The sequence below is a fragment of the Homalodisca vitripennis genome, chromosome 3 (genome assembly GCF_021130785.1).
Source record: "Homalodisca vitripennis isolate AUS2020 chromosome 3, UT_GWSS_2.1, whole genome shotgun sequence".
NCBI lineage: Eukaryota > Metazoa > Arthropoda > Insecta > Hemiptera > Cicadellidae > Homalodisca > Homalodisca vitripennis.
Window position 1 is genome coordinate 79,741,659 of NC_060209.1, and position 21,289 is coordinate 79,762,947.

At 34.3% G+C, this 21,289-nt stretch overlaps 1 protein-coding gene across 2 annotated transcripts in view; it reads right to left on the minus strand.

Moving 5' to 3' along the window:
• LOC124357098 overlaps window positions 1–5,231 on the minus strand; it is a 75,170-nt gene extending 69,939 nt beyond the window's left edge. For both annotated transcript variants that reach the window (XM_046808535.1, XM_046808539.1), the window contains exon 1: window positions 5,090–5,231. The gene's annotated coding sequence lies outside the window, so the exon portion shown is untranslated. The remainder of the gene's footprint in view (window positions 1–5,089) is intronic.
• Between the last annotated feature and the right edge of the window lie 16,058 nt (window positions 5,232–21,289).

Genomic DNA, 21,289 nt, shown 5'->3' on the forward strand with positions numbered 1-21,289 from the left:
TCAACACAGGGTTATGAATGTTAGAGTACGAGATATTTAAACAATAATTTCAGTATTACAAGCCTACTAAATTTAATTGAAATTTATAAAAATGACGTATTTCAATAGTTAAAATACGATGTCTTCTTTGAAAATTAAAAAAAAAACCACAGAAGATATATAGTATGTAAACAAACATTTTGCTAAAACAGACACGTGTATGATGTCAATGAAATTAAAAAAATAATACAATATATGGATGATGGAGAGCAGTAAATGAAGTAAAACAGGGACTATCTAACACATATTGTCGTAGTAACATCTATGAATACGTACGAAATGGAAACTGTAGTTTCCAGTCAACATTTCCCAAACAATTGAAGATTAGTTTTAATCAGTTACGACAAGATTTATTGCTAAATAGTAACTTATATTGAAGTACATGTACTACCAGACAGAAAGTAAGTACAAGACATACCAGTTGGTTTGGTAAATATATAAATGATTTTAAAAAAACCTTTAGCTTGTTGATTGTAATGAATTATTATCAATCTTTAGAACTGTATTAAAAGATTACAAGTTGCTGACCACTGAAGCAGGGTTTCATTAAATTCGCCAAGAATGCAAACGATTGAAACAGATCATATTTAGATGGCAGATCATAAATAAAATTGAACAGCTGGACTACTAATCATTGTGGAGTTCCTCGGGGAGACTGTCTGGGGCCTATATTGTTCAATGAATATCAAACTAACCCATCCTTCTAGTTGTGTGAAACACTGCACTGTCTACCAACGTGTCGGCTTCATTTGTCTGGAGCTCACTGAAGAGGGGCATTGTTCATATCAAAGCTGACCTTGGGAGTATAAACATACGGCCAGTCAACAACTACATCCAGCTTAACATAGAGATGTGTTTCATCAGGCAGCGCAGTATTTTATGCATACGCCCGTTGAGAAAGAAGTAAGATTTGAGCTTGAAAATAAGTGTTTGATGTTAGGTATTTGGGTAAACTCTCTTACTAAACCGTTATGTTAGTAGAAAACGGCCTTCCTTTTTCTGAATATGCCACTCACTCATACTATTTAGCGTTGTTGGCAATCTGGAAGGTATATACAGCAGTTATGACAAAGAAGTCACATCGTATATAGTACATTTAGCTCTGTATTAAGTTTATTCCACCAATATAATTCTAAATATCCAAAATACAGCAATATGGTATGTGTTAAATTTTATACATTGGTTGCTTTCCTACATTAAAAATGTCAAAATTCTTTTAGTGTAGGCAATATGCCGTGTATTGATCAATCGCATAATACACTATGTTTTGGATTTACTGAAGTTTCCTAATTTTTTATGTAGTGCCAATTTATCTTATCTGGCTCAAGTAGGCATAAGATTAATTCTTCATCACACTGAGTTAGATAGATTTTTTTAACTTGACTAATAGATTGAAAGTAATAAAGGGTAAACATTTGTATACAATATCGACTTTGTCAATAATATTAATAAAGTACTGATCAAACAAAAGTGTTATTGTTGTCATTTTGTTATTTGATCAACTTACTTTTAAGTGTAACAATTCATAAAACACATAGTTTATATTCAGGAAAACAGAAACTGTATTATCTGCTAGATCCCATATCTGGGATAATGTGTTAATAGTTTTAAAATACGTATAGTACTTTTTTCAAAACTACAAAAATCTTTCGAACACAATTCATGTTTACATTTCAAAATAATCGTGTTCATCACCATTTTGGAAAATGGTGTTTACAAAAAAAAATTCTTGTTTGTAATTTTAATGTACTCAGCAAATAAGTGCCCCTCACCCATCCGATGATAAAGTATGTTGAAAATTTATAAATCAACTAGTAATTGACATTAAAATAGAAGTAACTTCTACGTACTAAATAAGTTCTTAAGTTCATTGAATTATTAATTAACATTACATTAGACGATTTTCAATTAAAAAAAAAACATCAAAATATATTTAAGTTTATTAAGATTTTTGTTATCTGCTTGATACGATTTTTACAGCTAACTTTACTCTACACTACAATATAATTAAATAATCTATTAGTTTTACACCATTTAGTCTCGATATTATAAAAGTTTTTGAAATATATTAAGTGAGATAAAAAATACCTAAGATTTCAGAATTAGACCCTTTCTATTACACTGGTATATACTCCCGAAAAGCACAACCTTTGACAAGGCACAAAAAGATTGACTTTTTAAATTGGTTAAAGTTAAATGATAATCCTTTTAAAAGTCTTTATATCACTGACTGTTAATTTAACACAAAAACAAAATTTTCCTCAAATATCTTTAAAACTACTTTAACATTTCTTAAGTTTACTCTATACATTGTATACATACCGGCGCACAGCTCGTGTAATCAACATTGTAGCTATGTTTATGCAACTCGACCAATAGTACTTGTAGTGAGAAGTAATTGAAATGACGATATTGAGCATTAACCCATTAACCTAGTGATACCGCGAGATCGTTGCCACTCGCTACTACTACACTGTGAGAGTAGTATACTCCACTATACTACAGCTACACACGACACTGCACCACCTACTACAGCCGGCCGGCTCCGGCAACTAGAGGGCAACGCTGCCGCCACACACTCGACTGTGAGGCAACCACGGCTCTATTATTGTATTTTTAGTGACACTGCCGATTAACGGGACTTGGCACGCCGATCTACGCATTTCAGGAAATGCATGTTCGATTCTATAGAAACAACCACTCGGCTCTCTAGGATACCAAGTTGGTTGAAAATTGGTTAGAACATTTAAAAAATTCTTGATATAGAGAAAAAGTGAAAATATTTTTATTACACCAAGGTGCATAAAAGCCGTTAAAGTAAAATTGGTAGGTAGTTTTGTAATCATGTCCTTATTATAAGCGCCGAGGGAAAACAACTTTAGGGAGTTACCTGCAATTTTGTTAATTTATGCCTTAAGGAAACTATATTGTATGAGGAATATAATCTTTTTAATACATTATAATGATTTTAATACATTTTATGTCAAGGCAATTAACGTTTTTAATAAATAAAAATACATATAATTCCTTAAATACCATTTATGTACACATAGTAAAAATTCGTATCCTTATCTTCAAACACTTTTCTGACCTGATGATATCCTAAAATTATTCTGCTTCAAATTTTTTTCTCCATAGAGTGAAATTATAAAAACTAGTATATTTTTCATATATTAAGAAATGCCATCATAAAGTTATGTGCCCAACATCTTCTGTCTAGGCCAGTGTCCATCATCTTCTATCTAGTCAATCGCCCAACAACCTCTAAATTAAAGAAAATATTCCAACCGAAAACAGATTGCAACAACTCAGTAGCTTTATTGTAGTATTATTTGTGAACATTAATTTTATTTTTTAGGAATTATAAATACACTTTTGATATGCATTGTTATAGAGAAAAAATACATTGTGTTGTAAGAAAGGTACGTTGAGTGCACGTTATTAGGCTATGGTATTTTAATTTGGAACATAATTCATTCACAAAATGCCTGAGGTTCCCTCAAATAAGCGTCTGTATTTATAGTTTGTTAATATAACAATAAATGGACTGTATTTTAAAGTTATAATTTTAAATGACTATTAAACTTAACAGAGATATGCAAAGAAATGTCTATGCTTGAAAAGAATTGAAGGTTTTAATTGATGATGTCAAAGACCACAAAATTGATATAAGACAAATATGTCTTAAAACAGGACATAACTTTTAGCATTTATTTGTGTATTCCAAATAAAATATTAGGCTGATTATAAAAACAATGTGTTACGTTTATTATATAGTTTTACAAAATAAAATTGACTACATAGAAAAACCACCGGAGCTGCAGAGGCTACACGGACTCAGGTTTTTGCCCACCTTTCACACATGTGGGAGTGGTTGAAATAAGGTGGTGCAATGACGACGAAAGGGAATTGTAAAAAACATTATCGTTAAGTAATATTTCATTAAGAACCATAGCATTTTCTTTGATTATATTTCATTACAAATTTTACTTTATACGTCATAGACGTCATTAAAACATGTAACTCCCTAAATCTTTAAATTATAATACTGTTAAGAATGATTTTTTTATTTTCAGCAATTGTTTAGGATCGATTACAAAATTACTCAAACTTCCTACATTAAATGAATGTAATTCATGGTGGAGAAATATCTGTTTATTTATTGTTATTGTATTAGAATAAAGAACTCAATCTAAAACCGATGGCATTTAATCTTCTAAGAACTGCCTTTATTTACTCTCTAAATTTGTTTGCCTACTCACCCATACCAGTAAACATATCTACAGTACTGAACTTTTAGTCTGTTACATAGTATTCAATTAGCCAGTCAAATTTAATATTACACTAATAATGTAAACACTTTTCTGGATTACGTTCAGTATTTAGTTGCTTTACGTATACCGGTATGTAATGATTATTATTTATACATGAAATAAATATGAGAAATATAGTATTTTGAATTTTGAATTAACGCAGTCACCAATGGACTCTTTTATGTCGATGAATATCGATAAAGTAGTTGGGATTGACGTGAAAATGCAGGTATAGGCTGAAAGAGGTCGGGAGTAGCTATAAAGAAATTCTTTCTTTTAAGCATTTTCTCGGGCGCAACCATATTATTTTGATAGATGGATGCGAGAGGGATTTGATTGAACTAGATTATTTTTGAAAATAAAACGATAAGGTTAATTTTGTTATGAAGGTTGCGAAGGTAATCTCTCTGAGAAAAGTGTAACGAAGTTATTTTGTAAAATAGTTGTAAATTAATATGTAATACAACCAAACTTAGGTCGCAAATGAGGGTACTATTAAGCGTATTCATATCCATATCTTCAACAGTTTTTCTTTGGGACTAATTATAAAATGCGTCTAAATACTACTTCTAATGCCTCAAACGCCTTGTTATACAATTAAAAAACACAGTTTTCTTGTTTTCAGAAAAAGTACATCTTAAAAAAAAATTGTGAATGAACATTAAACAAATTTCAAATCCAACTGATCCAAACTGAACACCTTAAAAGAAAAAAGCTAATTTACAATACCAATTTACCTATCCGTGAATCCAGTTGCTGGTACTAATATTCCTGCTCCGTGGCTAATCAATAATCCACAACAGTGTTTTCACAGTTTTACTGAGCCGTACAAACCAGCTCACATTTTAAATCTTGATGAATTAAAAATGATGAGGCCGAAGTGTAATTCCATGATTACACCACTGAAATGATACAAATGTTGTTTAAATAACGTTTGATTTAGATAAGAGTAAGAAATCTGGAAACAAATTTAATTTAATCTGCGTGATGACAGAATTTCAATAAATAGAACAAGTTATGAACATGTCATGATGAAAGTAATCTTGGTACCATAAATCATGATAAATAACAACAATATTGTGATATGGAGCAAAGACATATTTTTTAAATCGTACAAAAACTGTACTGTGAAACCCATTTCCTTTCAATTACTTTCTGTCTCTCCCGCTAGAAGCAGCACATGACAGCATGGTACTACGATATCGACTGTTGTCTTGGATGTTTAGTTTTATAGGCCTACACATTGCTGGTCCATTTTCTAAAAATAAACTGATTTTAAATAAATAAAAATTAAACATTTCTATGAAGAAAAGAAATATTTCAATACGAATACAGCTATTTACTACTATTTAGTGTGATTTCGTTTTAGCAAAAACATTATACCGTAGTCAGATTTAAACAACGTTATAGAGTTTGACGTTGTCAAACGTCAACGTTGGTATCTTGTGTGGTTGATCACAAAATTGTAGAATATTAACAATTAAGTATAGAAAATTGTAATAATCATTAAGTCTTATATTTTATATTTTCGATGTAGGCTACATCTAAAAAATTATGTTATTATGTTTTTCATAAATTTTTTTGTAAATTATTTTTTGTTGTTAAGTTTTTACCATAAAGATTAATTAACCATAATCATTTATAATTAATTGTTTCTTATAATAGACATGGCAGTAGTTTTGAATAGTAGATTTTAAAATTGTGCATATGACAAACATCAGCTTGTTTATTGTAATTTGTTACGGTTATATTTGGGATATTTATAATATTGTAAATACCATCCCCTACGAAGAGCAGGGGCTGCACAACCCCAATTTTGAAATAGTGACCCACTCGTTATAAAACATCATTGGAACTGAAGAGGGCATATATTGAGTATGTATCATGCCATTAGAAATCAGTAAAATAAGACCCGTAAAACACAAAACAAATTGAAACATTAAAAAACTTGCATTCTCAATGGATTCAAAACTTTCAATGATATTTGATGGTTGAAAAGTTTGATTTTGGAGAAGAGAGATGTACGCTGAAAATTACTTCTGTAACTAATTAGAAAATAGAAACAAACTTACCTAGTCACAAACTTCCACGGTCTAGTTGGAGTCAGTATAAGCAACGAGTACACAAACACAACTAAACTATATCTATCAGTTCCGTAAAGCGACGCGATGATCAATGACCATTGGGTTTTGGACCCATCAGTCGCGTTTGCGACTTGCCAATCTGTTACAAGTCGTAAAATAAAGAAAGTACGAGTAATTGCGCTATTTATAGAATATAACTTCCTTATTTATTATGCCAAAGGTTGTTTCGGGGAACGTGTCCTATGTGAAGGCTGACCCTAGCTCGCTGCGGTCTCTTTTTTCTGCGCCGTCAGTTTACAAAATAGGTAACCGGAGTAATAACGAGAACAAACAATTTTATTTGGAATTGCCTTACATATTTGAAACAAGCGATTAATGTTCAATGTACTTAATTAATTTCAATATGACTGAATGTTTTAGAAACATTGGATGTACAACGGACTCAACGGCACAAGTTAAGGTACGTTTTATAGTTATTACGAGTCTATTTTGCTAGCCCATACAAAGTCTCATATACAAAAGCAGCATACTGTGATCGTTATAGTGACGTTTTATATCCTGCGGAAGTATAATTTACCTCGTTATAAAGGAATGGGGTCGGGTAGTGTTCCTACCTCATTTTATTTACTAATGTCTTTCGAAATAGTGCTTATCACGCATTAAAATAAAATTCTAGAGAATCTGATAAAAAAAAGCCACGAAAAAGCAATAAAATATTATAATATAAACAAACTCATTGAACAGTTTTAGTGGTGTGTTGTGTTCTAACAAAAATCGATATTGCTACCCCAAAATCACTTCACGGATTATTCATTCAATTATATATAACTCAAAGACTGCCCTGTATTACAGTTTGTAACTAACTGCAGTGCCCGTCGTGTATTTGAAGACATTTGCAGCATACATGTGTCGCGGAATAGCTTGCTGCTTGATTGAAGGGGCTTGTTAAATCGTATGGATTGATTCAGGTGCATTTTTCTCAAGCGCGCACCTTTGTAAGGTATCCTTGAAATGCTTTAATCACAAATGTATTTCCTACTCAGTGCAAGATATGAATATAATACTACTTGTCAAATGTAGATAGCATATATTAAAGTATCAGCAATGAATACTAAATATTCATTAGTAGCATCAAGAAAGTTGTAATATTCGCATGAGAAATTAAAATGAATGATCCATTTCACATTACATCCTCTTTCTTGGAAAATACCTTAGCTTTTTTCCTTATTTTTGTCGTTTATTATAACTTTTAAGGTGTGACCTGTATAATTTTATAACTTTGTCCTATATGTCCGCATGGGTATCCTATATAAAAATCACGATTCATATTCCATTGATGATTATTGGCCTATTTCATTTTCCCAACCTTGAGCAAAATTTTTGAAAACATTGTTGACAAGAATGCTCTGCTTTTTCAACAGACACAATCAGCTCTCTGATGTCAATTGTGGTTCAGAACGGAAAACTCTACGTTAGGTGCAGGAGTTGACACTTGTCGAAATGGTTGTTAAGAGGTTTAGAATTTTTAGAATTCCACTTTAAGTGTGTTTATCGCTCTATCAAGGTATTGTACTGTTTTGACCTTAATACACTTCTAGGAATATTGCAATTCCATGGCATTTGAGGCGTGGACTTGCAGTGGCTTAATTAATTTACAAGATAAAGAAGACAAGTTGTTCAAATCAGAAATCGAATTTCAAGTCTGATTTATTGAAATGAGTAATGGGATCCTTCAAGGTTCCATTTTCAGACCAATTCTTGTTCTGATTATGTAAGCGCCATTGGATTGTCGCTGATGCACGGGAAACTCGTACAATATGTCACTGATACGACTATGGAGTCGTATGATCGATAATTGAATGGGAAATCAAAGGAAGTTTTGGAAAAAGAGGTTTTCGTTAACCTGATCTACTGTCAGGTCCAACACAGCCTTAATCTCTCACAAGGAACTCTACAAATTCAAACATTTTGAATTTTGTTTTTCGGCCAGTGGATTCAACTGTCATTACAATGGCAGACTCCATACTAGAAAAAGTCCATTCAAAAATCTCTTGAAATACACATTGATCGAACGTTGAAATATTTACGTTTATCAATTTTTCACCAAATCAGCTTCAGGCTTTTACGTCTTGAGATCTTAAGCTTAATACTACCAATTCAACTATAGATTATAGCTTATTACGGTCTAATATTCTCCAATTTTAAGATATGGGAGTGGATTTGTGGGGCGCTTGTGATAACAACGAAATTTTGAGAGTTTTAAAGCTTCAAAAGAACGCGTCTTGTCGACCAGCCCAAAAACTGTTGACTGTGAAAGTCTATATATTTTGGAGAGAGTTTCATTCTGCTTATCTAAATGTGCCCTAATAAGCGGCCGAGGATTACACAGGTATGAGACAAGAGCCTAAGACAGCAACCGAACTGGAAAACACAGTACGGTAGAACATGAACACGTGTTTTCAAGGGCAGGTCACTTTATAAAAAAAATACCAGATTTCGTTAAAAACGCAATAACGCCTAAGATGTTATAAAACTCGTTTTAAACGGTTTTTAGTGTGAAAACTGACACGGAATTGACAGTGGAGAAAATTGGCAAAAGAATGATACATTAGTGCAAAGAATATGCGTTAATGTGGCAATGTGGAAATTGTGGTATCAATCATAACTGTGCTGTATTAAATCTATTACTCGTGTAGCATTTGAGTTATTTAATAGTAGGATTATATTCATCAACAATAACGATATTCCCAAAACACGATATAGGTTCCAATATATTTAATTTATCTCCCTCACTTGTCTAGACTTTGAACTAAAACAGCCAAAATAATACACTTATAAAGAAAGAATTATTTATCCTATTAATAGTCACTTAGTCTATAATGTAAGTATTACATGTGTATAATCTTTATGCGCAGTCTTCTGTTCTTTAACACTACATAACAATGTTAAATGTTTGGTGATAAAAGGAATGACGTTTCAAACGTGTGCTAATGGTTCACTCACTGACCATACTCAAAGTCCGACTATGGACTGAAGGATCCAAAGGGATCCAACAGTCGGCGACGAAGAACGAAGAAGCTCAAAACTAAAGCCCCCGCATCAGAGACACCCAGACTACAAAAAAGTAGTGCAATATAGGCAAAGAGGTATTCTCATTAGGTTCACAATGAGCTTTCTTTTTGAGATTATTCATTCTTCGTCGCCAACTGTTTTTCTATCTCTTCAGACGATCCTGACTTCAGACTTCAGGAGTCAAGTCTACATCAGCATCAGATTTCAGATACTGCACGTAAGAGGATGGTGAACTGGAGCTACACTCAACATTCGTATTGAATCAACTCTTCCCAACATAGCTACGTTACGTACGATGTATTGTATTTTCAAACAAAATACGATTTCCAATAATCACTTACTTAACGTTTCTGTATTGGAATTCACGAATGTCCGAGACTATTGGATGCAACTGGATAGGGGTTATTTCTTCCAATTTGCATCACTAGGATTGCTTGATCATATTTTACCTTACATGTATAATAGAGCAAACTTATTAGTTAAACATGTTTTGCTTTCAATTGACATTGATAACACAACTTAATATTGTTAAATATAAATACATAGTTAAAATTACTTTTGTTAGGTATTTGAAAAGAAATAGTCTATGTAACGTATTACCAGTATATCAAAATTATTGATGTTATTATTCATTTATTCCTTATACAAAAAGTGTAAGGTGCATGTCCTCAATCAGAATCATGTACGTACCATTAACGATCAAAAAAGGAATAAATTGAACACATGCCAGCTCAACAAGTTTGAGAGAACAGGTTTCGGCTGCCCCTAGCAAAATCCATCGATGATGTTACCTTGTTGCAATTGGAGGTCACCTGTTTCTGGACCTCACCTCGATTACTAAGAAATATAGATAGTAGAGTTTAAATACATCTCCATAGACGGACTACGTATTTGCAGTGTAATCTCATTTCATTGCTGGAAACTAGGAGGTAAATGATCAGCCCATTGGCTTGAGAAGTTATCCAACGAATTTACTTTCGGCACAGTTGTTTCGTGATATAAGAATGGAAGCTATTTTTAATACTTCCATTTACTTGCACTTTATACTTTCACAAACTATTGGGTACCTCAGTTGGGTATTGGAAAATATTTTCAAAGGAGTATATATATATCTTATATCAGAAACCTAATTATAAAGAGTCGGCTATTGTGAAATGACAGATTTTTGCACTATAGGAACAATGTTAAACCTGAAACACTACTATGCCCTTATTTTTGGTCACAGAATTTAAAAAATTTTAAAATTTTTCACATTAAAAAATAAAATGAAAAAACTAAAAAGCGTTTGGATTTGTATTATTAATATCTTTAAAATGAGACACCACCCATGATATTATGATTAAAATTAGAAACGTAAAAGTATGTGAGGCTTAAAACAGTTAATTGGGGGCCCTGACAGTTTTCCGTTCTGTGCTTTTGATCAATAGCACGAAAAGCAGGATCTGAAATAGTTTGGGGGTAAAATTATAATTTTCAGTTAAATCTGTTAAAAATATTTTACATTTGGCATTCAATCCTCCAGTTTGCACATTACGCCAAAACATAGCTAGGCTCAATGACAATCTTGAATTATTTCGGCCTTACCATAGCCGTAAAAATTTCAAACCGAAATAAAGTTTTGCATACTTATCATGAAATATGGAAATCATAGTGAGACCGAAGTATATGCAGATTTTAATTGTATTAGCAATCTTCGAGGAGGTGTGAGCCGGAAAACATGAACATAAATAACAACAAAATGTAGTTTAGCCTATATTAGACACTTTCTACGTTTGTCCGTTAGAGTTTTGTACACACCAATGGTAAAAATTTAAGAAATTATTTTACAAAAGGCCCAATTTCAATGTAGTTAAAAACATGTCATACAAATGTACGCCAATGTGCAAATTATTCAGCCAGTCAGTGATAAGAATCTATTTACTTTCGTTTATACGGTGTGTCCATTAAATATGGAATATAAAGATAATCATAGTGATTTATTTAGTTTATCAGTTGGTTTTTAATCCATCGGCCATACTGAATCGGCATTTTTGGGGATTTTGGTTTACTAGTTTAAGATATTGGACGAAAAATTCAACTCAGAATAAAGACATTTGAAAATCATTTGTCATGACCCTGTTTTTACTGAAAATATTAAACCTACTATCAGTATGATGGATTCAAGCAGCTAGACTCAAAACTTGGCCAAACTTTAAATTTTCCTCAGACTCGTGGTTGCTTTATTTATACTTAAAAGTTGAACTTCTATTGTGTACAGCAAAAACCGATGTGTCCACTTGCATCTCAGCAACTCTATGGATGTCCAAGAGAGGTACATCACACTATCCGCAAATGTTGAGATATTGGGTGCAAGGATACATTAATAGATATAATCTACCGTCTAGATGAGTTTTGGAGTTGGTGGGGATCCCTAAGCCCATAAGGTTAAAGACAGTCGGTAGCCTAGGCATAAGGGCTTGCTCCCCCTGACCGCTTTGACAAGAGGTACAGAAACTGGATTCCTCTTCTTCCAAGGTGACCATGACTGATAGTGCTATTCTTCCTCATGGATCTCGACAGGAGGGGCCCCTCGCCCCCAACCTTATCCATGCTTAATATAAGTGCAAATGTCTTCTTAGGAACTCTGTGAAATGAGAGGTTTCTCAGATCCTTGTCCTAAGAGTGCGAAAAACCTTTATATGTTATTCATACTAAATATTATGAACAAGTAATTGTAAATATATTAGGGATTTTCATCTATTACGTACTTTATGGACATAAGGCATAGCCAGTGGTATCAACATTGTTTTTTCTAGATTATCCTTAGCCTACCAACATTTAAAGCTGTAATCATAGGCTTACAATGATTTTGGTGGCACAACTGTAATATTCAAACATGATATGGTTGGTGGCAATGTAAACAATAATATTTGTATACTGCCAGTAACTCGCGTTGAGTTTGGCCGGCTCGCTATGTCCGTTGCTCTATTCATAGCCTCTAGCATTGGACGAGTCCATCTTCTCTGGTCCATCTGTTACCGAACTCAACTGTCAATGGTGTGAAGGTGAAATCGGCGTGGCCTTGTGTCTTTATTCGGTAAGCAGAGTGTGAAGTTAATTCTGGTTTGGGTTTTAATTGTTCAGCAAAACATTTATTTTAGTAATAAATTGTCTTAAATATTATATCAGTATCAAGAAGACAATGTTTTCCCCCCCCCCACCCCCCCCCCCCCCCACCCCCCCCCCCCCCCACCCCCCCCCCCCCCCACCCCCCCCCCCCCCCACCCCCCCCCCCCCCCACCCCCCCCATGGGATTTATGGTTTATATGAACCCTTTTTTGCGTTGCTTTTAAGACTACATATCCATTTCTGATAGTTAGAGCCCAATAGTACAGTCAATCTGTATCGAATTTACTACAAAACGGGACCACCCTAATTTTTTTTGCATAAATCGTTAAAGTTGCCTTAGAAAAGCTTAAAGTCCGAGTTTTTGAGAATGTACGGTTAAGGGTTTTTGAGAAAACTCAAAAAGTTTTTGGATTCGATTTATCTCGAGAACGGTACGTTGTAAGGAAATTTTGAAAATCACATAATTTCAAGGACATTATTATCTACAACTTTTGTCATTGGGTGGATGCGCTAAAATAAAAATTGCATGAAATAGATGGCGCCAAAGTCACCAAAAAACGGTTTTTTTAACTTTTTCACCGCCAACAATTTTTTTCGCTCGCACTTTTAAATGCAAAAGTTATTCATCATAAAAAAAACCTACAAAAAACATATAAACTTTTTTGTTGTGCAAATAAACTTTTTTCAAGTGTTTTCAAGATTCAGTGCAAGTCAAATGGTCAAGAAGTTTTTAGATTCGAGTTATCTCAAGACAGTAAGTTTGTGAAAAAATTGTATTTAACAAAAAATATTAAAAACATTATTATCTACAACTTTCGTTATTGAGTGGATGTGCTAGAATAAAAGTGCATGAAATAGATGGCGTTGAAGTCACCAAAAAAAACGGTTTTTTTCACTTTTTCACTGTGAAAAAAATTTTTTTGCTCACAATTTCAAATGAGAAAGTTATTCGTCATAAAAAGACCTACAAAAAACATATACACTTTTTTGTTGTGCAAAAAAATATTTTCAAGTTTCAGTGCAAATAATGTTTAATATTGTCATAATTGTAAAAGTCAACTAGAATTGTCCCGTAGTAATGAAAAATGCTCATGAAAAACAAAAATCATTGGAAAAATTAAATATTTTAATAATAAATTTCTTTAAATGAGACCTTTTATTATTATTTGTATATACTTACTTGTTTACACGTTCTGCATTTGAAGACGAATTTATGGGACAGGCCCAGTCATATTTTGAAAGCATATAAAGCCGTACGTTTTTGTAAGTGTGCAATAAATTTTGGTGATTTTAAATGCTTTTATAAGTTGAAATTATTGGGTACATTAATGACACTGAAAAATTTTTGAACATAAATTTTAAAGAGTATTCTAAATATGAAAATGAATTATTTGGACTGTTAAAGCTATCACTTTAATGATATGCAAGATTATGTAATATAAAAAAGGTTGCTTAATAAGGCAAAGCATCTATGTGAGGTACATTCATTTATTTGAGGTACATTTATTTGTGAATATAGAGAGGAACATTTTTATTGTATATTTTAATTTTACAACCACGGAAAACAATTATCTGAAAGGGACTGATTTACTGCTGCCTTAGCCTTTTTTTCGAGCGCGATTCTACGTCACTGGATGCTCTTGATGAACTTGATGATGATCCTGCATCACTTGAGTCCGACTCTTCATTTCTTTCCTTGTTTGACATTGAAGTATAATGGACGACTTGGGAAGGATAGTTCAAGTCAATATTCTTCAAGGACATCATTTTCCAAGTCTACGCCTTGGAATATTGCTGCAATTTTCGCCACCACAGTACTTGCAAGCAACTGAGCAAGTTAAACCTGCCTTTCTGCATCCACAAGCAGCACCGCAATTGCCTGTTTTACAGCCGCAGGTGATAAGTTTCATCAGCTTGTCAGGTGCTGGGATCTAATTCTGTGGTAATTGGTTCCAATCCTCGTGAAGTTTTTTTCCATCCCCACTCAGTAGGGTCCATATTATGACCGAGCCAAGCTTGCACTTGGAAAATAAACACGGTAACTATGAAATTTTGCAGCATCTGGGTGAAGGTGGCAAAGAACATAGGTTGACTTTCGTTTTAGTAGAACATTGTGCGAAATTTCTTGAACCGAATTGTAGCAAGTGAGTCGCGGCTGTTGATTCCACCGTACAAAGCTACAAAAATTAACTCCCCATTTGTTTCGACAATTTTCCATGGACAGAATGGGTCGGTGAAATTTTTTGCGCGACGGTCTGCAAACTTTGGCTGCTGTTCATTAAATCGATTAATTTTTGTTTGCCTTGAAAGTAAGGAGCTGAAGTAGTATCACATCCAGTGAACGCGTGAAGAAGAAGTAAATAAGGTTTCAAAGCCTCATACTTGAAGGAATGCCAGGAATAAATGCGCTCAGGATTTTCTTCCGTGTCCTGGTTTCTTCAGGTAGATTTTCGAATCTGCGTTTCCTAGAGCAGTTAGTAGAACTAAAAAGGTCAACGTCTTTCTCCAATTATAATTGTTCGAGTCCATGATGAGGAGATTTTTCGAGAGCGGGTTTCAATAATTTAAACGATCGGCATCTTCGTAAGCCTGTCGAACTTCAATACCAACGTCCTCTAATGCCGGTCGAAGAACATCAATGAAGCGATCTTTGTTGATGTGGTTCGATAAAAAGATTTCCTGAGTAACGGTGATGAGAGTACTTTGGTCAAACTCAATGGAAGGAGAGACGTATCTAGTTGAACGACGTTGTCTTTCAGCGGATTTTGTACCACCGCTATCAATGTCAGGGGAATATCCATCGAAAACTACTGCAACTTTGCCGTCGGAGTAATGTCTCTGTAAGTATGCCACGTACTGTCTGCATATGTCTTGAAACAGACATTCTTTTCTGCCATTTCACCTTGTGCATGAAATATCCTCCATCTACAACGTAGAAACGATGAGGACCGAAAGCAAACAGTTTCTAGTGGAGTGAAAGAGTCGTAATAAAGCCGATTTTTTTCCCTTGCGAAAACCGTTTTCATCGAAGAGAGACATTGGGTATGGAGACAACTCGTACGTGAGGTATTGTTGCAGGTCTTCAGTCGTAGGTTGAGAAATTGCTATTCGTTTGAAACAGCAACATAGGGTCAATGGGCACAACGATGTCCTTTACTGTCAACTTCGCCGTCATGGTTGGACAATGGTTTTACAGCCTTTTTTACGTTCAAATTTTAAAAATCCAAACGTATCATTGATGATTGCAGCCATTCATTTCGTTACCCTTTTCTTCTGCTTGATGACAGGTAATAGTTTCATCTCCTACAACGCCGTTTTCCGATGGAAAACTATGTCACTGAATTTCAGGAAATGGACGAGTGGGACGCAAACCAGCCATCTAATTTCTCAACATCTTCGTTATCTCTTTTCCTGCGTGCAATTCTCATGTCGACGTGTTGTTCAGAAGTCTGACTATAAACATTGCAAAATGTTTCGAATTGCTCACAAACATTGATCAAGCTGAACATGCCTAAAGCCCACTTTGCTGTTGCATTATCTGTTATGCCCCGTCCAGGAACTGTGACTCCCTCGCGAGACTTTTGCCAGGCGCATGACTGTCTGTTCAATTGTCTGATCCGGAGATATTCCAGCAAAGTATTTACTGCTTCTTCTAATTGTGCAGTATCCAAGGTCAGTGAAACTTGTGGTATTCTGCGGGTGTCATTCTGGATTTCAAAGAAGCACAATCTTGCAAGTAAAGATGCGCGGATTTCGCATAATTAAAATGCGCACTTGCATGGAAAAAAGGCAGCATCTGACGAACAGTTTTCAAATGTAGAGTCCAATCTCCGGTTCTTTCCGATTCCAAGAACTGTTTCAAGAGGCCACGGTCATTTTATAATATTGAATCCATAGTTTTTGCTGTCGGCCCTCTGCCTTCCAACTCGATCAGTTTTTTTTCAAACAAAGTTGAAAACTTGTCAAAAGATTCTTTGTGACAAGGATCCATAATGTTTGTTCTATCCAAATCACTCAAAAATTTCATCTGCAAAATCTCTTGTTTCACGAAATGTCGGCTCATCCTCGTCGAGATATTCCATAACACAATCTTTGCAAGGGCCAAGTTCGTCAAAAAAATGTGCTCTTACAGCTCTGGCGTAGGCTTTTCCCAGCATCATTTGAGGTATTGATCCTTCGGCGTAGATGACTCCCCATACATTTTCCAACCCGCTGCCAGCCCAGACATGATATTCCCTATCGCCACCCATGAACGGGGGACATCACGAGATGGAATCCACCTAAAACGAACTACAACATTTTTCAGTTTCTGAATTCTCAGGAGCAGTTGCAACAATATCCCTTGCTTTCCAATACAGTTGCTGGTCGAAAGTTACAAATTTTGTTTCTTGCTTGCTCGCCGTTTCCAACTTCGCAAGCATGTAAGAGTGTGGTTAGTACTGTTGAATTTGTCCGTAGGAGGTGCATTAATGAAAAGGCAAGTACAGAATCTTGGAAAGTGTCGAAAGGTAATGTCTCTGTAATTTGCTCCATGAAACCGTTCCATCCAGGTACCGAACTGTCACAAGTCCATTTTTCCGTAGGACCCATAGTAAGTCAATGTACGATGGCAAAATAGGTTTCGAAATTGGATACAATTCATCCAAATTTGCGACTTTGATTGTGTTTAATCCAACAGACGGTGGAATGTCATAGGGTACTAATTCAACGTTTCCCAATTCTGCTACGTTAATAGATCTTCTTTCTTGAAATTTACGAGACGCTGGTTCTTCAGTTTCGATCGCCGTTGCTGGAGTCACACATTGAATGAGAGCCATAACATGCCAGGAATTACGCCCGTTCCAAACAAGTTGTTCACGTTGAAGTCCGCGTTATCAGCGACCCACTGTGAAAAATCCGCCAGGAAGAATCCCAGGTTGCTGTCTTGAAAAATATACGAGAGCTCTAACAGTTCAACCTCACTGTACGAGCACGAAAACCCGATGGCAGCTAAAGTATCAACGAGGAATCTGGACGAAAATTTTTTTTTTCAAGAAGCACCCTACACCGAGCAAAATTTTCGACAGGAAACATCGCGGGCGTGTAGCTTTTATGATAGCATGACCTATCGCTGTCACTTGCTTTTTCCAATAGGGGAAGCTTGTCTTCCTTTTGCCAGGGAGTATAACTTCTTCAAGAAAAATTGACAAGCAATCAGGAACATCTTTTTCAACACCTTCTAAGAATTCCGTACTTGCAGGATACTGATCAGTGGAATAGAATGTGGAAACGAATTGCTTCTCGTACTATTGCTCCTGCCTCTCGCGTACAACCCTCTTTTTTTCCTCAATTGGATCCTTGTGCTTATTCGAATACCACGCCTCAGACAGCAGCTGATGTCCTATATCTTTGAAACATACTACTGCTCCAGTACCTCGTACAATTAAATATCAATTATTTCGTTGCCGTATTTTTCTTGAAGTCTGCGTTTCACCGTTATCTCATGAGGACGATCTTCCTCGGGGATTTGCTCCAGAAGATGTGACATGGTAAACTGACAGTATTTGAGAATTCTCAATGTAGCGATAAATATATACAGCATAGCATCATCAACAGGCGATGTGCTGCGCCCCTTTTTTTCCAGAGAGCGTATCTTTCCTTCTGAAGTTTTGATATTGCACCGCAAAATGGTACCGAGCTTGTTTCCCTACCAAGTCAACATCTTTGATCCTTGACAGTATCTGCAGTGATTGGGCATTCTGGCACCGAAGAAGGGTATCCATCAACGAATCTTTCAATGAAGGTCTGCTTACCATTTTTACTTTTACTGCCGAACCTCCAAATGTGTGCTTTCGATTGTCCACATGTTTTCCGCAAATGAAACAAATGTTTCTGTCAAATTCCTGATCTGCTTCATTGGAAGCAGAGGATGGGACCGGGCTGCACAAGGTCGACATTTTTCCTCAACATCCATTTCGCTACTGCAATATGATATGTATTACAATTCGTTATTGGTTAAAAAAAATTTTCTTTTAATATAAAAAAAGGAAGCTATTGTGAAATTTCATTAACATTACATCAATTGTCACTAAAAATTTTTGAGCATTATACAGTTTATGTACACTTTTTATCCTTCCCTAATTTAAATTTAAATTTTAATAACCAAATTATTATTTATTTTTTATTATTTATTATTATTTTTTTATTATTTGTTATTTTTTAATTCAAGTTTTATTTATTTAATATCATTAATAAATAAACTTCCACTTTTATCTTGACAATGTTTAATGTAATGGTATAATATTTTTAAATTTAATTTTGTTTAGTATTTTTCAATTTAAAATATCAGTTTATGTACATTTTTATCCTTTCCTAATTTAAATTTTTATTGTAATAACGAAATTATTCCATTCATTAAATTATTTTTGTAATTTAAATTGTATGAATTACATGTAAACTAATAATCAACGTTCACTTCATTCTTTTATAATTATTAATTTCATATATACTGTTCACCATTTCGTATTTCAAATTCCAATTTTCTTGAATTGTTATTCAAGTGTCATTAATTTCGTATATTTTTTAATTCAAGTTTTATTTATTTAATATCATTAATATATAAACTTTCACTTACTTATCTTGACAATGTTTATGAAATTTATAATTTTTACATTTAATTTTGTTTTAGTATTTTTCCATTTAAAAAATAAAAACTAATTTCACATTACATGAACAGTAAGTAATTTTTCATTTTCACATTTCATCAATATTTACCTTTGGTTACAACATGTAAACAACGTTTCATGTCAATACGTGGACAGCTGATAATATTTACTTTAAAAACAATTGTTTTCTCATCGTAATAAATAATACACAAAGAAATAATGACTATGAAAAAATATTTTACCGTTTCGACACTCCAGATTTTCGTCGTTCGATAACTCTTGAGTCGGCCTCCGAGTAGCATTTCAAGTGAACTCTCACTTTATTACTGCTATTTCTAAGAGTTTCCTTATCTTCTTCTTTTTCGCAAATGCCCAATAACTTCTGCCGACTTTTCGGACCCGCATCACGACTATTGCTGCCGACGGCACTTTTTTTTGCACACGATACAAATACTCATCTTTTCGAAGAAAGTTTTTTTAAGAATGTTAACTGCTCAAAACTCGCATTTCGACTGGCACGTACAGGCACGAACAGGTGTGCAGGATATACACCTTTTGGGGAGAACCGGTTTTCTAACTCCCCTATTGTAACGGTCACGCTAGATACGAAAATCGCTCTTTGTCGCGCTACAACACGAAAACTATCGATCGCATGTAAAAGAAGTTTATATGTTTTTTGTAGGTTTTTTTTATGATGAATAACTTTTGCATTTAAAAGTGCGAGCGAAAAAAAATTGTTGGGCGGTGAAAAAGTGAAAAAACCGTTTTTTGGTGACTTTGGCGCCATCTATTTCATGCAATTTTTATTTTAGCGCATCCACCCAATGACAAAAGTTGTAGATAATAATGTCCTTGAAATTATGTGATGATTTTCAAAATTTCCTTACAACGTACCGTTCTCGAGATAAATCGAATCCAAAAACTTTTTGAGTTTTCTCAAAAACCCCTTAACCGTACATTCTCAAAAACTCGGACTTAAGCTTTTCTAAGGCAACTTTAACGATTTATGCAAAAAAAATTAGGGTGGTCCGTTTTGTTGTAAAACAGCCTTTTTTCGTGACAGATTGACTGTACTAAACCTCTCGCAATATACTCTGCGTACATTGGACTTAATTCTATCATTTTAGAATTCGATTAAGATTATTTCAAACTACACGAAAAGAACAAAACATAGATAATGGGATCAGGTTGAGTAGAAGAAAGGGCTAAACAGCCCTAACTCAGCTTCAAAAATAAAAACTATATCATTTCATAACCATACCAACGTGTAACCGATACTAAGTGAGATAATGTATAGCAATACAAGTATGTGTGGGGAAGATGTCTCCGAGGATGACTCAGCGTACAGAGGTGTGAATGTGTCGATTTGGCGACTTACTGCCATTACTGCTTGGCAACATCGAAGGTCAATATGGAAATGTGATATGATACTTAGTGGAGATCAACCACTATCGTCTCAGTTAGGTACAAACAGATACCGAAGATTTTCATAACCTAAGCTAAAATTATGTTCTATAAGACCAACATAACACCACTTACGAATAATTTCGGGGTTTCAAAAGTTTTCTTCTATTGGGGTGTAATTAAATCTGAGTTTCCAAGTGTACAATTATTATTGTGCCATTTTCCATGTTAAAACTTCCATAATAGCTTATTAACTGAAAAAAAGTTATAATGTCTATAAAAATTACGAATTAACATTATGTAATCATCATAACAATGTTCGATCTCTATTAGACCCACTTTGGTAAAATTAGCTTTCGGGAAAAAGTTTTAATGTTGTAACTTAGGAAGTTATACACAAACCAGCAATCCACGTCTTTTAATACTCATGACAGTTTAATTTGAATCTCTTTATAGTAAATGATTAATGATTTGAGAATGCAAGATAATTTAGCCCCTCGCACTTAAAGAATATGATTAAGTTTGATTGTTTATATCTTCCAATATCATTCCAGTCGAGTAAATTCAGCCAGTTGGAGAAATATTAAGGGTATTCCTGAGCACCCATGTAGGGTTTAAGAGGAAC